Source organism: Anabrus simplex, chromosome 1 (genome assembly GCF_040414725.1).
Source record: "Anabrus simplex isolate iqAnaSimp1 chromosome 1, ASM4041472v1, whole genome shotgun sequence".
Lineage (NCBI taxonomy): Eukaryota > Metazoa > Arthropoda > Insecta > Orthoptera > Tettigoniidae > Anabrus > Anabrus simplex.
The window spans coordinates 288,962,020-288,981,444 of NC_090265.1; the positions used below are offsets into that span (position 1 = coordinate 288,962,020).

Genomic DNA, 19,425 nt, shown 5'->3' on the forward strand with positions numbered 1-19,425 from the left:
CGAGAGTGAGTGCCCATAGTGAACCAGGGGGTTCTTTGCAGTTCCGGTTGTAGTTGATAATAAGCTTTACCCTCGTTTTTGCGGAATTTTTCCAGAGAGAAGACCATTTTTGAAGTACGTTCTGTTTGATAGTAGGGTAATAATCCGCGTGTGGAATGGCGAGGTGATAGGGAAGACCTTGACCTCTGGCTACTGCTTTAGCTAAGTGATCAACCTGAATATTACCGGGTATGCTGCAATGACTAAGGAAAGGTTGAATAACAACTTACGGATGTTCCATATATACCAACTAGTAGATTCCTGAAGGGTTTTGATACTTTGGAGGACAATTAATGAATCGTACAGATGATGGCATTGGGAATATTATATTGCCGTAAACATAAGAGAGTTTGTAGAATAGCAAAGGTTTCAGCAGTGTATATGGAAGCGTTAGATGGTAAAGTAAATTGTTGCTGGATGTTAAGCTGGGGGATGCAATAGGCAGCTCCAGTTCCCTCTGAAGTCTCAGATCCGTCTGTAAAGCAATTTGTGTATTGTTTATGCGGACTGAGAAATTCTTGTAAAGTTTTATTAACTAGAGTGGGATTCAGATTACCCGGAAGGTGTTCGAAAGTAGTAGTAATGATGGAAGGGTGGTATGTTGATAATTTGTATTCGTGAGAGTATGCCGGTAATGATCTTGACTGTAAAACATTATTCCTTAAGAGAAAAAGTACTTCATATGCCAGTAGAAGCGCCGGTATGTTGCTGGCTTTCAATTTTTGACAGATTTGGTACTCATTTAAAAGCTGCAGTTTAGGTAATATGGGATGACGATTCATTTAACACGTATTATTTACAGAAGAATGGAAAAACAAGTTGAAGCTGAGTTGGGAGAAGATCAATTTTGCTCAGAAGAAATGTAGGAACACGTGAAGCAATCCTGACTTTACGTCACAACACGTGACACCCGAAAAACCAACGCTCAAGGACTGAGGTACTCAAAGAAACAATTTTACGGCTCATTAATTTACGCCCGAGCTCGGAGTCTGATAAATTAAAACATAATTTAGAAAATACTGGTTTAAAACCCTCTTCCTTTAATAACAGAATGGATTTTAATGACATTACAGGTAAGGAGTTACACAACTTCTTACGCCCCAATACACTGCGTAAATTTCAACCAACACATAATTTTACAATTTTAGAAATATGCGTTCAACCAAACCTAATCTTCAAAATATTCATTATATCAACAAAACCCCAAAATGAACATAAGAGCAAATCTAGATAACGATGTCCAAACACAACATCGTAACCTTCAAAACATTATTTTATTTTCCGAAGTAATCCAACACAACAAACATGATTTAGTAGCCCGTATCCAGAAAAGATCGTCCACAGATGGACTTCAGGTGGAATCGATCACTTCATTTCTCCTTGAGTTTAGGTAGAACTGGTAGAGTACTTACAATTTCTTTCAGGAAACCTTTAAAACCAAAAAATAAAACTTATTCATCAATCAATCAATCAATACTGATCTGCATTTAGGGCAGTCGCCCAGGTGGCAGATTCCCTATCTGTTGCTTTCCTAGCCTTATCCGAAATGATTTCAAAGAAATTGGAAATTTATTGAACATCTCCCTTGGTAAGTTATTCCAATCCCTAACTCCCCTTCCTATAAATGAATATTTGCCCCAGTTTGTCCTCTTGAATTCCAACTTTATCTTCATATTGTGATCTTTCCTACTTTTATAGACGCCATTCAAACCTATTCGTCTACTAATGTCATTCCACGCCATCTCTCCGCTGACAGCTCGGAACATACCACTTAGTCTAGCAGCTCTTCTTCTTTCTCTCAATTCTTCCCAACCCAAACATTGCAACATTTTGTAACGCTACTCTTTTGTCTGAAATCACCTAGAACAAAACGAGCTGCTTTTCTTTGGATATTTTCCAGTTCTTGAATCAGGTAATCCTGGTGAGGGTCCCATACACTGGAACCATACTCTAGTTGGGGTCTTACCAGAGACTTATATGCACTCTCCTTTACATCCTTACTACAACCCCCAAACACCCTCATAACCATGTGCAGAGATCGGTACCCTTTATTTACAATCCCATTTATGTGATTACCCCAGTGAAGATCTTTCCTTATATTAACACCTAGATACTTACAATGATCCCCAAAAGGAACTTTCACCCCATCAACGCAGTAATTAAAACTGAGAGGACTTTTCCTATTTGTGAAACTCACAACCTGACTTTTAGCCCCGTTTATCAACATACCATTGCCTGCTGTCCATCTCACAATATTTTCGAGGTCACGTTGCAGTTGCTGACAATCTTGTAACTTATTTATCACTCTATAGAGAATAACATCATCTGCAAAAAGCCTTACCTCCGATTCCACTCCTTTACTCATATCATTTATATATATAAGAAAACATAAAGGTCCGATAACACTGCCCTGAGGAACTCCCCTCTCAACTATTACAGGATCAGACAAAGCTTCACCTACTCTAACTCTCTGAGATCTATTTTCTAGAAATATAGCAACCCATTCAGTCACTCTTTTGTCTAGTCCAATTGCACTCATTTTTGCCAGTAGTCTCCCATGATCCACCCTATCAAATGCTTTAGACATGTCAATCGCGATACAGTCCATTTGACCTCCAGAATCCAAGATATCTGCTATATCTTGTTGGAATCCTACAAGTTGAGCTTCAGTGGAATAACCTTTCCTAAAACCGAATTGCCTTCTATCGAACCAGTTATTAATTTCACTAACATGTCTAATATAATCAGAAAGAATGCCTTCCAAAAGCTTACATACAATGCATGTCAAACTTACTGGCCTGTAATTTTCAGCTTTATGTCTATCACCCTTTCCTTTATACACAGGAGCTACTATAGCAACTCTCCATTCATCTGGTATAGCTCCTTCGGTCAAACAATAATCAAATAAGTACTTCAGATATGGTACTATATCCCAACCCATTGTCTTTAGTATATCCCCAGAAATCGGATCAATTCCAGCCGCTTTTCTAGTTTTCAACTTTTGTATCTTATTGTAAATGTCATTGTTATCATATGTAAATTTTATTACTTCTTCGGCCTTAGTCTCTTCCTCTATCTCGACATTATCCTTGTAACCAACAATCTTTACATACTGCTGACTGAATACTTCTGCCTTTTGAAGATCCTCACATACACACTCCCCTTGTTCATTAATTATTCCTGGAATGTCCTTCTTGGAACCTGTTTCTGCCTTAAAATACCTATACATACCCTTCCATTTTTCACTAAAATTTGTATGACTGACAATTATGCTTGCCATCATGTTATCCTTAGCTGCCTTCTTTGCTAGATTCAATTTTCTAGTAAGTTCCTTCAATTTCTCCTTACTTCCACAGCCATTTCTAACTCTATTTCTTTCCAGTCTGCACCTCCTTCTTAGTCTCTTATTTCTCTATTATAATAAGATGGGTCTTTACCATTCCTTACCACCCTTAAAGGTACAAACCTGTTTCGCATTCCTCAACAATTTCTTTAAACCCATCCCAGAGTCTGTTTACATTTTTATTTAACATTTTCCACTGATCATAGTTACTTTTTAGAAACTGCCTCATACCTGCTTTATCAGCCATATGGTACTGCCTAACAGTCCTACTTTTAAGACCTTCCTTTCTATCACATTTATTTTTAACTACCACAAAAACAGCTTCATGATCACTAATACCATCTATTACTTCAGTTTCCCTATAGAGCTCATCCGGTTTTATCAGCACCACATCCAAAATATTTTTCCCTCTGGTTGGTTCCATCACTTTCTGAATCAGCTGTCCTTCCCATATTAACTTATTTGCCATTTGTTGGTCATGCTTCCTGTCGTTCGCATTTCCTTCCCAATTTACATCTGGCAAATTCAGATCTCCCGCTACAATCACATTTCTTTCCATGTCATTTCCCACATAGCTGACTATCCTATCAAATAATTCCGAATCCGCATCAGTGCTACCCTTTCCCGATCTGTACACTCCAAATATATCAAGTTGCCTATTATCTTTAGAAATGAGCCTTACACCTAGAATTTCATGTGTCTCATCTTTAACTTTTTCGTAGCTTACAAATTCTTCTTTCACCAGAATGAAAACTCCCCCTCCCACCTTTCCTATCCTATCTCTACGATACACACTCCAGTGCCGTGAGAAAATTTCTGCATCCATTATATCATTTCTCAGCCATGATTCAACTCCTATTACAATATCTGGTAAATATATATCTATTAAATTACTTAATTCTATTCCTTTCTTTACAATACTTCTACAGTTCAACACTAACAATTTTATGTCATCCCTACTTGATTTCCAGTTCCCTGTTCCCTTATCACCGCTCCCTAGGCCATCCCGTTTCCCTGAATGTACCTCCCTATTACCCTTCCAAACAAATTTCCTAACTTATACGTACCACTGCGGTTTAAATGAAGGCCATCCGAGCGCAGATCCGTATCTCCTACCCACCCATTAGGATCTAGAAATTTCACTCCCAGTTTCCCACATACCCACTCCATAGTCTCATTTAAATCCCCAGTCACCCTCCAGTCAGTATCCCTCCTACACAGTATTCCACTAATAACAATATCCGCTTTCTTAAACTTCACCCGTGCTGCATTTACCAGATCCCACACATCTCCAACTATGTTGGTACTTATATCAGCTTGCCTTACGTTGTTGGCATAACGCCGAGCGAATAGGTTCAACCGGGGTCGATCAGCAGCACCATTTCTTCTTCTTCAACCAAAATATATATTAGATTTCACCAGTACAGCAAGGGAGGACGCTTCCTTTTTAACGATCGACAACAACCAAAACAAATGCCACACTCTTCATTATAGCACGCCCATACTTTGACAAGTGACTGTCTCGCCAACTAAATGGCCCCACTATACAGTCAGGCACTCGGAGGTGATCGATAGCAGCAGCGCACAATAGAACAATTGCGAAAACACAGAGTAGCAATAATTACAACCCGGTGACATTTCAAGGAAACGGAAACTTGCAGAATAATGTTCCTCGAGTCTTTTCAAGTATGTAGTGGCAAGACATCTCTTAATATAATATAATCGCCATAGTTTTATTCAATATTTTTGTCGTCAACATTTTGCATCCACAGTATTAACACTTGTAAATATTCATCAATACGTTTTGCGTAAGTTATGACTTCTTATACCATGTGTGTTTTAAGATTGATTGAAGCTGATGATGCCCAATAAGTAGTGGGCGAAACATGTACCCTTCAAATTTTTGGTAATTTCCATGTGTATTTAACCATACTATAATGGAATAAATGGTATTAAAATTACTCTTTGTATAAACTTTGTGATTAGCTCCTTTGACATCCAGAAAAACCGCTATAGTATCTTGTTTTCGGCACCGTGCTAATAAGAGGTCCGTTAGAAAAATATTTAAGGCGTCTGTGGTATTTCGTCCTTTTATGAAAGCAAATTGGCATTTCGGTAAATCATTATGATACTCTAGATGCCATATTAATCTGGGGAGAAGGATGCGTTGAAAGGTTTTACGTAGACAGGACCCTAATATTATACCTCTATAATTTTGAGGTTGAAAGGGATCCGTGCCTGGTTTATGTATTGGAATGATGTCAAAATTATTCCAGTCTGATGGTATTAAGGCATCTGTTAACGTTTTATTATACCGGTTAGGAATGATGGATTTAGCCTTAATTGGTAGGGAGCTGAGCATCTGGTAAGTTATAAAAACTGGTCCTGGGGATGTAGTCTTTTATGTAGGCGACTTCTAATTCCTGATGCGTAATAGGAACCATCAAAGTTTGATACTTATTAGAAAGGTGTGAAAAACTTAAGATGCATTCAGGCTGAACAAAATCGGGTGTTAGATTGCAGTAGAATTGATATAATTGAGGAGGAGATAAAGCGATAGGTTGGGGTGTACGCCGAGTGTTACTAAGAGAGCGAATTTTAGCCCAGATGATCTTGCTGGATGTAGTACTGTTAATACTCTCTACGAAGGTTTTCCATGCGGTTCGGCGTTTATTGTTAAATAAACATCCAATTTTGGCACAGATTCGTTTATATTGCATATAATTAGTAAAACTGAAATGTTTTCGTAAATTTTTCATCAGGTTTCTCCGTCGTCTAATCCAGACCTCACATTCTTGATCCCACCAACGAATGTTGAGCGTCGGATTATGGTTGGCTGAGGTTTTGTAAATGATTGGATGATAGATGTCGAGATACGATTTTATACAGTGTAAACGCGAATCATATTCCGCGGATGTCGTTTTAAAGGTATGACTGAAATAATCCTGAATAAATTGCGAAAAGAGATCGTAATCCATATCATTCAGATTGCATATAGGTATCCGAGGAAGCGTGTGAGTTGAAAGAGGCTTGTGATTAGACCATGTAACGAGAAAGGGGAAATGATCACTACCATGAAGATCCTTAATAGTTTGCCAAGATAATTTATGCGCTATATCCGTGGTACATATAGTAAGATCCATCGCACTCGGAGCATTTGTAGGGGCTGTTAGCCGGGTGGGTGATCCATCATTAAGTATGGTGAGGTTGACTTCAAGAGAAGAGGTTAAGATATGAGTTCCTTTGGAGCTATTGCTCTTGCTTCCCCAGGTTATGTGATGAGCATTGAAGTCACTAAATATAATATTTTGCTTCGCACCGCTAAATTGGTTAAAAAATTGGACCAATTATGGTAGGAACCATGTATATCGGGAGGACAGTAAAAGTTAGAAAAGATAAAATCTTTTATTTGTATGCGATGAAAGTAAGTGCCTGCTATAGCCTGTTCCGACTGTAGAAGATGATGGGTATGCAATTCTTAATTAAAATTGCAATTCCACCATATCCTGGACCATGTAATCGTTCGATAGTATATATCCCCTTATGCTAAAGTTAATATAATTTGGAAACCATATTTCTTGTAAAAAGATAATGTCTGGTTGGAATTCGTTAATGAGTAAGATTAACTCATGTCGCTTGTTTACCACACTCCTACAGTTCCATTGCAGTATCTGCATGTTTAGTATCTAAAATACCGGGCGAGTTGGCCGTGCGCGTAGAGGCGCGCGGCTGTGAGCTTGCATCCGGGAGATAGTAGGTTCGAATCCCACTATCGGCAGCCCTGAAGATGGTTTTCCGTGGTTTCCCATTTTCACACCAGGCAAATGCTGGGGCTGTACCTTAATTAAGGCCACGGCCGCTTCCTTCCAACTCCTAGGCCTTTCCTATCCCATCGTCGCCATAAGACTTATCTGAGTCGGTGCGACGTAAAGCCCCTAGCAAAAAAAGTATCTAAAATGGGGAGGATATTATCAAGTATCAACTTTAATATGTGTCTCCATTGGACATTTGGACCCATTAGTTTCATCAGATTAACAAGTCGTCCTGGGTCTCTTTACGTAAATCTTTAACAGGGGTTACTTGTGATGTGGAAGGGGTTATTCCCTGATTGTTTTCGCTAGCAAGATTAGTAGGGACCTCCGGTGTAATAGTATGGGTGGTCGGAGTTTGGGTAGCTGGTGATTATTCCATTGGGGGGTTCGTATTATATTGAGATAGGTCTCCCTATCATAACCCGGACGTGGATGAGTTTCCCTGTGTACATAGGTAGTGATTTTGCATTTACGCGGGTTGAAATTACCAGGTCTGGTTACCAGAGTTTCAGATAAGGACGGAAAATGATGGGGTAGTATGGTAAGATTATAGGTAACGGGCTGCAGTCTATTTCTGGTTTCTTCAAAGGAAATGTTTTCAGTACACGTATGCTTCTTACTAGCCGTCTGTTGTTGCTGTACAGCACATCGAGAGGATCCTACCTGGTGATTCTGATCACAGTGTAGGGATTTGACAAGCGTTTGTTGACAATCTTTCATGACATGGTTATTGCTGCATCGGCCACAACGAGGAGTTTTCGCCTGACAATTGGTAGCTGTCTGTCTGTAACGTTGACAATGTTTACAAATAATAGGATTAAAGATGAAAACCTGAACGTCCAAAATGACGCTAAAAATAGAAATCTGCTGAGGGAGAGCTTGAGTTTCAAAAGTGATATTCAACAGTTCCAGTCGGAACATACTCGAATGAATCAGCGTTAGATTTCCTTCGTTTAAGGCACTGGACACTTACAACCGGCACAGGTGAATCTATAAATTGCTTAATTTCATATTCAGATAACGTCAAATCCACTCCCCTTACTAAACCGACCCTGTAGACATTGGAGGAAGCTATATAAGCTTTCAGGTTTTTCTCACTGAGAATGGGGTGTTGCATAAAATGATTAGCAGCGTCAGCTGTGAAACAAGTTAATTGGATCCGACTTTTCCCTTTTCTATGAATAGCTTTGATACCCGGAATTTCCCGCTCATAAAAGAGCCTACCCAATGCCATTGGGTGTAAGTTGCCCACATTTTTGGTGTCATTTGCTTCAACAAACACAAGATAGGGGCTCGTATGATTGCCAGGGTGTTTTGTCGCTGGTGGAATTTTACTTCTGGGAATTGTATGTGAATTAGTATTCTGTTCATCCCCAATTGGTGGGTTGTCAGACTGTTGAATGGCGGTGCTTGGTGCTTGTGTTGGGTTAGGAGGTCTATCCTCAAGAGAATCCATGGAGTCATCTTCCCCGTTATCTGAATTGAGAATAATTGAATCAGCTATATCAACTGGACCATCTACCAATAAATCGCCACCCTCTAGGAGGTTCGGACTACGGTTAGTTCCTCCTCCCCCACTGTCAAATGCCATAGTGAATAAATTACATGAAAAACACAATAGCACTCAGAATATAGCATACGATATTTAATACTAAGTCACTATGCTACGAAGGCAGCAACTTGCACACGCTAAGATGAATAACACTTGTCTTCGCTGTGAACGACCACACTCAATGAGAGCTCGAACATGACTGAACTCAGTTTCAACTTGTCTCTCCATTCTTCTGTAAATAATAAGTGTTAAAATTTTGGTAACAGTATTATACCTGAAAAAGACTCAACTTAATTAAATCCATCAATCCATCAACATATTTTTAACGAGTCAATTTTGTTATGTTTCAAAAACAACTGCAACTACTTTAATTGATGATATAAAAAACATACAGTATGAGGGACCACGCCCCAATAATATAGAAATAAAAACCAGAAATCATAGGGAAACAATTAAAACATGAAGAAGTAACATATTAATCCCAACTGGAACATTAAATTTCAAGTATTACAATAGAGTAACGGTTGTTTTTTGTTTTTTAACTTTACAGTTCTCATGTTTGAGTAATGAAACAAATAAGACATAATAGATGTTTAAACTGGGAGAGTTTTGAGATAATATCTTCAATACTTAGCAGTGATTGAAATAAGAGAATCTGATCATATAATGGAGTAATTAGTAAGGAAATTAAATTGATGATGTTTGTTGTTTAAAGGGGCCTAACAGCTAAGTCATCAGCCCCTGATGGTACGAGGTGCAATGAGGTAGAACGATAATTATAACTTCAAATTGTATCCACTGACTAGAATCTAAAACAAACGATGATGAAAAAACTACCATGAATCCAAAACAATCAGTGGATCAAATTCATAATGTCTTATTTTTTGAGATGATGCTTGTTGTCCAAAGGGGTCCAACATCCCAGCCATCGGTTCCTCATAATAGTACTAATCACTGGTAAAGCAGAACTATGATTTTCCTCAATAGCGGTAATAATCAGAGGTAACGTAGACTCATGTGTTCCTCGCATGGTGGTATTAATCACAGGTAATCTAAACTCTTGATATGTCACACATAATGACACCACTCACGGATAACACAGACCCATGGTGTTTCTCATATAAGAGTACTACTCACAAGCACCGCAGACCCATGATGTTCCTCACATAGTGGGATTAATCATGGTCGCCGGCTAGATCCGTGGTGTTCCTCACATAGTGGTACTAATCATAGGCCATGGTGTTGCTCACTTAGTGGTACTAGTCACAGGCATTTTAGACTCATGGTGTATCACACATTATTGTGCCACCTACAAGCAACATAGACCCATGGTGTTCTGCACATAATGGTACTACTCTCAGGCAAAACAGACCCATGGTGTTCCTCACATAGTTGTACTAATCACAGGCAACACTCGAACCCGTGGTGTTCCTCACATTATGGTAGTGCTCCTAGGTAACATAGTCCCATGGTATTCCTCATATAGTGGTACTAATCGCAAGTAACATTGACCCATGGTGTTCCTCACGTAATGGAACTAAGCACAAGTAGTCTCATGGTTCCAAGTACATCATCCCTTGGTCGCCCCTTTTAGTCGCCTCTTACGGCATGCAGGGGATACCACGGATGTATTCTTTATCTGCGGCCCCCACCCACAAGGGATGGAGATTTAATTTAAGTTTACCATACGCATAGGGTACATACAACAAACTGCTTAAGGAAGGTTGAATAAATAGTATGATGATAAATTAACCAGAAACCAAAAACAATAAAGACATTCACCAGAGAATAACATATCACGGAACCAAAAAGGAAAAGTAGAAATATTAATACTCAAACAGAAAGGCCCAAAAGAAAAGAAAACCAAAGAGAAGGTAAAAGAACAAATGTATTAAAAGAATAAATTAAATGAAAAGCAGCAAGAAATAATTCAAAAAGATAATAGACAAACAGGGGTCAAGAGCATCAATAAATCTGAAATGAGATGAAATATATTCAACAAAATAGGACTGGGAAAACTACTAAGAACATACACCATGTTGAAAAATTTTGCACACAAGATTAAACGAGAAAAATAAAATCACAGGAATGACCAAAAACATACAGGGTAAAGAAAAAACTTAATTAACTTATTTTCAATTACTTAATCAACCTTTTCCTACATGCTATGAATTAGGATATAATTACACCAATCATAGGGGACCTTTATATAGCAAACTAATGTCTTCATCAAGATAAGATTAAGGCACAGAGAAAACCCTCACCCTACAACTTAAACCATGAGGTTCCTTCCTTCGCCTTTCCTTTTTATCAAGAAGGTAAAATAGAACTATCACAGAAAACATCCTGCTCATTTGAGCTCTCTAGACAAACTGAACAACTGCATGAAGCTTATTCTTGTACAACAAAGGGTACCCACTAGCACTCTCCACTATTACACGTAGTTTCCAAATGCACCAACAGCTACGGATAACATGATAGCAAGCATAATTGGCAGTCATACACATTTTAGCCAAAAGTGAAAAAGTATGTATAGGTAGTTTAAGGCAGAAACAGGTTCCAAGATGGATATTCCAGGAATCATTAATGAGCAAGGGGAGTGTGTATGCAAGGATCTTCAAAAGGTAGAAGTATTCAGTCAGCAGTATGTAATGTCCAGATAGAGGAGTGACTAATAATAAAGAAGTATTAAAATTTACCTATGACAACAATGACATTTACAATCAGATACAAAAGTTGAAAACTAGAAAAGCAACTGAAATCGATAAGGTTTCGGGGGATATATTAAAGACAATGGGTTGGGATATAGTACCATATCTGTTTGGTCGAAGGAGCTATACCAGATGAATGGAGAGTTGCTATAGTAGCCCCTGTGTATAAAGGAAAGGGTGATAGACATAAAGCTGAAAATTACAGGCCAGTAAGTTTGACATGCATTGTATGTAAGCTTTGGGAAGGCATTCTTTCTGATTATATTAGACATGTTTGTGAAATTAATAACTGGTTCGATAGAAGGCAATTCGGTTTTAGGAAAGGTTATTCCACTGAAGCTCAACTTGTAGGATTCCAGCAAGATATAGCAGATATCTTGGATTCTGGAGGTCAAATGGACTGTATCGCGATTGACATGTCTAAAGCATTTGATAGGGTGGATCATGGGAGACTACTGGCAAAAATGAGTGCAATTGGACTAGACAAAAGATTGACTGAATGGGTTGCTATATTTCTAGAAAATAGATCTCAGAGAGTTAGAGTAGGTGAAGCTTTGTCTGACCCTGTAATAGTTGAGAGGGGAGTTCCTCAGGGCAGTGTTATCGGACCTTTATGTTTTCTTATATATATAAATGATATGAGTAAAGGAGTGGAATCAGAGGTAAGGCTTTTTGCGGATGATGTTATTCTCTATAGAGTGATAAATAAGTTACAAGATTGTCAGCAACTGCAACGTGACCTCGAAAATGTTGTGAGATGGACAGCAGACAATGGTATGTTGATAAACGGGGCTAAAAGTCAGGTTGTGAGTTTCACAAATAGGAAAAGTCCTCTCAGTTTTTATTACTGCATTGATGGGGTGAAAGTTCCTTTTGGGGATCATTGTAAGTATCTAGGTGTTAATATAAGGAAAGATCTTCACTGGGGTAATCACATAAATGGGATTGTAAATAAAGGGTACCGATCTCTGCACATGGTTATGAGGGTGTTCAGGGGTTGTAGTAAGGATGTAAAGGAGAGTGCATATAAGTCTCTGGTAAGACCCCAACTAGAGTATGGTTCCAGTGTATGGGACCCTCACCAGGATTACCTGATTCAAGAACTGGAAAAAATCCAAAGAAAAGCAGCTCGATTTGTTCTGGGTGATTTCCGACAAAAGAGTAGCGTTACAAAAATGTTGCAATGTTTGGGTTGGGAAGAATTGAGAGAAAGAAGAAGAGCTGCTCGACTAAGTGGTATGTTCCGAGCTGTCAGCGGAGAGATGGCGTGGAATGACATTAGTAGACGAATAGGTTTGAATGGCGTTTATAAAAGTAGGAAAGATCACAATATGAAGATAAAGTTGGAATTCAAGAGGACAAACTGGGGCAAATATTCATTTATAGGAAGGGGAGTTAGGGATTGGAATAACTTACCAAGGGAGATGTTCAATAAATTTCCAATTTCTTTGAAATCATTTCGGAAAGGGCTAGGAAAGCAACAGATAGGGAATCTGCCACCTGGGCGACTGCCCTAAATGCAGATCAGTATTGATTGAAGTACTTACTTGATTATTGTTTGCATGAATGAGATATACCAAATGAATGGAGAGTTGCTATAATAGCCCCTGTGTAAAAAGGAAAGGGTGATAGACATAAAGCTGAAAATTACAGGCCAGTCAGGTTGACATGCATTGCAAGTAAGTTTTGGGAAAACATTCTTTCTGATGATATTAGACATATTTGAAAAATTAATAACTGGTTTGATAGAAGGCAGTGTGGGTTCAGGAAAGGTTATTCCGCTGAAGCTCAACTTGTAGGATTCCAGCAAGATATAGCAGATATCCTGGATTCAGGAGGTCAATGAACTGTACCGCATCACGATTGACCTATCTAAGACATTTGATAGGGTAGATCATGGGAGACTACTGACAAAAATAAGTACAATTGCACTTGACAAAAGAGTGACTGAATGGGTGGCTATGTTTCTAGAAAATAGAATGCAGAGAATTAGAGTAGATGAAACTTTATCTGTCCCTGTAATAATTAAGAGGGGAATTCCTCAAGTCAGTATTATTGGACTTTTATGTTTTCCTCGAACATACTTTGACCACAATGTTCCTGGGAAGAGACCAAGAGGAAGACCTCACGATGTTTGGGAAAAACATATAATGAAGGACCTTGAAATTAGAGATGTGAACAGGTGTTGCATATATGAGCAGCATCTGTGGACGTATAGAACAAACTGGAGGAGGCTCGTACACAACCGCACCCGGCTTGCTGGAGCGAAGAAATGATGATGATGATAATGTTTTCTTATACACTGACTGACAGAGCAAATGCAACACCAAGAAGGAGTGGTCAGAACTTTATGCCAATTGCAGGGTAGACTGACGTCACTGAGGTATGCTCATGATGTGAAATGCGCCGCTGTGCTGCGCACGTAGCGAACGATAAATGGGACAAGGCGTTGGCGAATGGCCCACTTTGTACCGTGATTTCTCAGCCGACAGTCATCGTAGAACGTGTTGTCGTGTGCCACAGGACACGTGTATAGCTACGAATGCCAGGCCGCCGTCAACGGAGGCATTTCCAGCAGACAGACGACTTTACGAGGGGTATGGTGATCGGGCTGAGAAGGGCAGGTTGGTCGCTTCGTCAAATCGCAGCCGATACCCATAGGGATGTGTCCACGGTGCAGCGCCTGTGGCGAAGATGGTTGGCGCAGGGACATGTGGCACGTGCGAGGGGTCCAGGCGCAGCCCGAGTGACGTCAGCACGCGAGGATCGGCGCATCCGCCGCCAAGCGGTGGCAGCCCCGCACGCCACGTCAACCGCCATTCTTCAGCATGTGCAAGACACCCTGGCTGTTCCAATATCGACTAGAACAATTACCCGTCGATTGGTTGAAGGAGGCCTGCACTCCCGGCGTCCGCTCAGAAGACTACCATTGACTCCACAGCATAGACGTGCACGCCTGGCATGGTGCCGGGCTAGAGCGACGTGGATGAGGGAATGGCGGAACGTCGTGTTCTCCGATGAGTCACGCTTCTGTTCTGTCAGTGATAGTCACCGCAGACGAGTGTGGCGTCGGCGTGGAGAAAGGTCAAATCCGGCAGTAACTGTGGAGCGCCGTACCGCTAGACAACGCGGCATCATGGTTTGGGGCGCTATTGCGTATGATTCCACGTCACCTCTAGTGCGTATTCAAGGCACGTTAAATGCCCACCGCTACGTGCAGCATGTGCTGCGGCCGGTGGCACTCCCGTACCTTCAGGGGCTGCCCAATGCTCTGTTTCAGCAGGATAATGCCCGCCCACACACTGCTCGCATCTCCCAACAGGCTCTACGAGGTGTACAGATGCTTCCGTGGCCAGCGTACTCTCCGGATCTCTCACCAATCGAACACGTGTGGGATCTCATTGGACGCCGTTTGCAAACTCTGCCCCAGCCTCGTACGGACGACCAACTGTGGCAAATGGTTGACAGAGAATGGAGAACCATCCCTCAGGACAACATCCGCACTCTTATTGACTCTGTACCTCGACGTGTTTCTGCGTGCATCGCCGCTCGCGGTGGTCCTACATCCTACTGAGTCGATGCCGTGCGCATTGTGTAACCTGAATATCGGTTTGAAATAAACATCAATTTTTCGTCCGTGCCGTCTCTGTATTTTCCCCAACTTTCATCCCTTTCGAACCACTCCTTCTTGGTGTTGCATTTGCTCTGTCAGTCAGTGTATATATCAATGATATGTGTAAAGACGTGGAATCAGAGATAAGGCTTTTGCTTTTGCAGATGATGTTATTCTGTACAGAGTAATAAATAAGTTACAAGATAGTGAGCAACTGCAAAATGACCTCGATAATGTTGTGAGATGGACAGTAATCAATGGTATGATGATAAACGAGGTTAAAGTCAGGTTGTGAGTTTCACAAATAGAAAAAGTCCTCTCAGTTTTAATTACTGCATTGATGGGATGAACGTTCCTTTTGAGGATCATTGCAAGTACCTAGGTCTTAATATAAGGGAAGATCTTCATTGGGGTAATCAAAAATATGATTGTAAATAAAGGGTACAGATCTCTGCACATGGTTATGAGGGTATTTAGGGGTTGTAGTAGAGATGTAAAGGAGAGGGTATATAAGTCTCTGGTAAGAAGCCAACTAGAGTATGGTTTCAGTGTATGGGACCCTCACCAGGATTACTTGATCCAAGAATTGGAAAAGAATCCAAAGACCGGGCGAGTTGGCCGTGCGCGTAGAGGCGCGCGGCTGTGAGCTTGCATCCGGGAGATAATAGGTTCGAATCCCACTATCGGCAGCCCTGAAAATGGTTTTCCGTGGTTTCCCATTTTCACACCAGGCAAATGCTGGGGCTGTACCTTAATTAAGGCCACGGCCGCTACATTCCAACTCCTAGGCCTTTCCTATCCCATCGTCGCCATAAGACCTATCTGTGTCGGTGCGACGTAAAGCCCCTAGCAAAAAAAGGAATCCAAAGAAAAGCAGCTCAATTTGTTCTGGGTGATTTCCGACAAAAGAGTAGCGTTACAAAAATGTTGCAAAGTTTGGGCTGGGAAGACTTGGGACAAAGGAGACGAGCTGCTCGACTAAGTGGTATGTAAAATCAAATAATAATACTAGATTAAAAATTCCACCTGTTCAATACATGTATTGAAATGTTGGAATGACATCAGTAGACAAATAAGTTCGAGTGGTGTCTTTAAAGGCAGGAAAGATCACAATATGAAGACAAAGTTGAAATTCAAGAGGACAAATTGGGGAAAATATTTGTTTATAGGAAGGGGAGCTAGGGATTGGAATAACTTACCAAGGGAGATGTTCAATAAATTTCCTATTTCTTTGCAGTCATTTAAGAAAAGGCTGGGAAAACAACAGATAGGGAATCTGCCACCTGGGTGACTGCCCTAAATGCAGATCAGTAGTGATTTATTTATTTATTTATTTATTTATGTATCAGGATACATGCATGGCCCAAGCGGACAAGACAGACAACATTTCGAGTGTCATGAACTGATATGGAAAGATACATAAATCAGTGTAAACCCGAAATAAATAATTATATTGATTTAAAAAGGTATAAATCATGATGTAAATTTCTATATATTATAGATGATAACCAAAAGTTATTAAGTACATATTATTGCCACAGTGTCTACTTGTTAACAATGATCACCATTATTTGTTTTCTATCCAACACTGACAAAGGCATCTCACCCCTCCTCACATTACATTCAAACAAGTTCCCACCTATACCAATCTCTTCGCCCGTCCTAAGGTAATGGCCTCCTGGGGTCTGTGACGGCACTACTCACCGCAATCTGTCCCTCGTCTCCCACAACACACACCAACCACCGTATCCCCAGTAGCAATAATGTAATATATGACATGATGCAAAGCCCCCAAAGGTGTCCTCACCCTTCTCCTTCTATTGGCTTGGTTCCGCACTCAACACCCGGTGTCTCCCTGCCTCTAGCGGTCACCAGTAATGCAGTTAGTGACAATGTTTTACGTGTGTTATACATACAAATATTGATATCCTCTTCATAACATTATAATGTAGGTATCAGCATCCTGTAGCTCACCATTTTATAAAAACAATCTCCACCTGGAAATCTGCAAATAGCAACTGCCACTCATAATACCAGGACAAAATTGTATATCATGTACAAATTCATATGGTAACCTAGAACATCTAAACCATTAATTACTGCTAATAATTAACCCATGTACAAACTCTAGTTTAGACACCACCTATTAAAAAACGGAAGATATGTATATATATGTACCCATTTGTAATAGAAAAGTATACATTATGACATAGTACTCTGTACATAACTACTTGTAACCAACATCCTTTATGAAATACAGAAGTAGAATCAGTACCGGTAATAGAGAATAGTGACTCCAGAATGGCTATATAATTATGTATTATAATCAACACTGCACATAATCAAATTACTAGGGTAGAAAGTAACAAAAACCTGTATACAGCTTACCAAAATGTTATTTGTAATCACAGACATTGAGAGCAGCGTCCCTTGTATAATTATAGAACTAATTACCTAATTAATATACTGTAATCAACAATGTAGATATCCAACCATAAAAGTGGTGTGAAGTATGTGGTGTACATAAAAACTAAATCCATTGTGCAATGTACCGGATCTGTTTCATTCGTAAAAAAGTAACGAACCTGTATAAAGCATATCCTCTACATAACGACATTATAACCACATCAAGTACTTAACTATTTTAGGCCTAACTTACACTCCATATTTGATGTTAGAACACTATTTTGTGAATAGGAATGTACGTAAATATCAACTGTGATACATTCAAGGAGCCAAACAAACTTATTACACCAGATGCACCGGGCGAGTTGGCCGTGCGCGTAGAGGCGCGCGGCTGTGAGCTTGCATCCGGGAGATAGTAGGTTCGAATCCCACTATCGGCAGCCCTGAAAATGGTTTTCCGTGGATTCCCATTTTCACACCAGGCAAATGCTGGGGCTGTACCTTAATTAAGGCCACGGCCGCTTCCTTCCAACTCCTAGGCCTTTCCCATCCCATCGTCGCCGTAAGACCTATCTGTGTCGGTGCGACGTAAAGCCCCTAGCAAAAAAATACACCAGATGCAACAAACACTACAAAAAACCATTGTAATTACAATGAGACTATGTAAATATCAATCAGAAATATGTAACAGCAATTCGTAAACTAATGTAAACTTGTTACCATTGATGCTTTCATGGCCCATAATTATAGACATGATATAGGCTTTTGGGCTTTTGCTGTGTCAAGAAAATCAGGTGAAATTACTCATGTTTTGCAGAGAACGTTATTCTTGAGAAGAAAATATTGACTGTTCGCGAGGGGCCGAATCATTCAATATTAAAAACTTCATATCTGGTCCGTATTGAAAGGAAATAACATACAAAAGAGGGAAATTTGATTGATCCACTTTTCAATACATAATATGTTGTTAATATAATCGACAACATTTTTATTCAGTACCGGTTTCGGTGTCTATAGACACCATCATCAGCTGAATCAGGTCGTATGAACAAAGATATACAAGTATGTAGTACGTATAATAGACCCTTAGTAACGTTAATAGGATGAAGTAAAAATACAATGCTTAAAAGAATATAAACAAGTTATGTGCTTGTTGGTCAAAGTATACAATGAAAGTGAAGATATTAACAAATGTTTAAAGACTTGATCACTTTGGAATGGTTAAAAAGTCTCAAGCGTAGCACTGCTAAACACTAGGAGAAAATAAAACATGGACATACAAAAACTGACGTAGGATGCAATCCTTCCACAGAGTATTGATAATAAAATAACAGAAGTAAGTTTGATGGTGGCTTGTAACATCAACTCATAAAAAGAAGCCGACATTTATGAGGTACTCGAAGAAGTGGATCATATTGCAGGCAAAGAGTAGATACATGGCCAGAAAGTTCTCGATCCAATTCGGAACCTGAAGTATGAAAAGAAAGTTAATTAAAATGAGATATTGGAAATAGGGCAAAACACTATAAAGTTAAGTAGGAGGCTCACCTCAAATGGCCTGATGTATGCGTGGAGAGAGGCAAGGAGCAAGTGCTAGAGTTTGCTAGACGCATAGAACATCGTTAAGGGGGGGAAAGGGGCGGGACAGGAAGGGGAGAGGAGGGATGATGGAAGGGGTGGAGTCAGGTGGGCGTGGTAGGGAAGGACAACGTGATAACGTGTGACGTATAATCTGAAAAAACAAGCTATTTTTAGGGAGTTTAACACTGTTGAGAACTGAAATAAGAGAATCAAATAAAATTCTGGGCTTTTCGGAAATGTCGTTCAAGTTGAGATTAGAATTGAAGTATTGGTCTAGATGTATGTAACAGGCTTCCGTGATATCCACTAGGGGGCCTTTGCTCAACGTGTCTAATATTGTTAAATTTTGATCAAATACATTAATTTGT

The 19,425-nt window shown here is 39.9% G+C and overlaps 1 protein-coding gene across 1 annotated transcript in view; it reads right to left on the reverse strand.

The window, feature by feature from the left end:
* LOC136864159 (dynein axonemal intermediate chain 7) overlaps positions 1-19,425 on the reverse strand; it is a 658,911-nt gene that overhangs the window by 113,086 nt on the left and 526,400 nt on the right. The gene's annotated exons all lie outside the window — the stretch shown is intronic.